This window comes from Penaeus japonicus, unplaced genomic scaffold, assembly GCF_977035675.1.
Source record: "Penaeus japonicus unplaced genomic scaffold, GWHDUDI00000001_assembly GWHDUDI00000027, whole genome shotgun sequence".
In the NCBI taxonomy this organism is placed as follows: domain Eukaryota; kingdom Metazoa; phylum Arthropoda; class Malacostraca; order Decapoda; family Penaeidae; genus Penaeus; species Penaeus japonicus.
The window spans coordinates 1,153,817-1,155,341 of record NW_028234429.1 but is presented as its reverse complement, the minus strand read 5'-3'; positions in this window follow the sequence as shown (position 1 = coordinate 1,155,341).

Here is a 1,525-nt window from a genome sequence, read left to right as displayed (position 1 = left end):
TAAAGTATTAAGAAAAATGGGAAATTACACATTAATGTCACTGCATGCCACAATACCCTGCGACTCCCCCCCACCCCACCCCACCCCCAGGGGGAGCTTTCGGTATGTCGTATCTTGAGCACAGTGATCCGCGGTTGCCTACGCCGTGTCGATAACGCGGACTTCAGGGAAATTATTTTAATTAACCATACCTAGGCGTCAGTTTGCCCTAGCCAAACGAGGGGCGACCCCCCCCCCCCTTTTTCGAAGCGCTTTGTGCTATTGACCTTACCCTACCCATTCTTACTTCACACAGCTGGATAGAGCCTAACCTTGACTAGGTGTCAGCTTGCCCTGGCAGAGCGTTGCTCCATGAGAGCCTCATGGTTTCTGTTCCACTGATTTATGAAATTGTACACCAGTCAGAGGCACCTCTGTAAGTGACAAGCTTATTAAGCGAAGCCGGCGGCCTTGCAATTTGTCCCGTGGACCCCGTATCTTCTGTTTTCTTCAGAATGGGAAAGTAAGTTCATTAGTACGATGGTACTCACGAGAGGACAGCTCATTCTTAATGTAATTACAATGTGCCATCTTCTGAGGGACATCGCTGTGGTATGCGGTTTGTAACATAATATGTTAAGTATTCCAATCCACACTTCGGCAATGGCCTGCGGTGTGGAGAAAATTCCACGATTATGTAAGCAGTCCTTAGGGTACCTTAAGCAGATAAGGATAAGCCAGATTTGCGGAGCAGAAGCTACGCCGGGCTTGTATGCACTGAGGCGAGCCCGCCACCGTAAGCAGAGGCAGCAGTGTGTGGGAGCATCCAGGCAGTTCATAGTCTGTCGTGAGGGTTACATGGCTACAGCCACTAAGAGTAGAACGAACGAGATGTAGAATCACAGGTGATGTTTCCATGGGTGATATGGTGCCGATAATGCATGTTTTTTTTTTTTTTACACAAATACAAGTGCTCTGATTAGGGGAGTCTAGAGCATCCGGTATGTAGCACGAAATGCTTGACACCCCCCCCCCCCCCTCCTCCACCCTCCGGCTAGGGCAGGCATCCACCCTAGGTAAGGTTAGGTAAGTATTTAGCATTATAATGTATTCTTGACTTACTGATGTGCCTATTACCTATCATTATTCACTTTTACCCCTCATTTTCCCTGGTCTCCTCCATGCCCTCCACTGCTATCAAGACCAAGATTGAGATAGTAGAGATTGAGAGGAATCCATTGACACCAACATTCTGGTAGTTACGACGCGACACTCCTCTGAATAAAAATCCGAATTTCCACATGTTGCACAGCAATCCTTCGCCAACCACAGGGCTATGAAAAAACCTGGTGGGTGAATATGCGGTTGGCCGCTTTACCTAAACTTAAAGTCTAAGAGAAAAAAAAAGGCAAATCAGAAGAGGGAGCAGTGTGACTTACGCAATCACAACAGCAGTCACACCCAAAGAAAGATGCACTTCAGAACCTGCTCGAGGGCTTCGGAATAAGGAGCGAGGCATTTTTATATATTGCAGTGTATTTGCAAT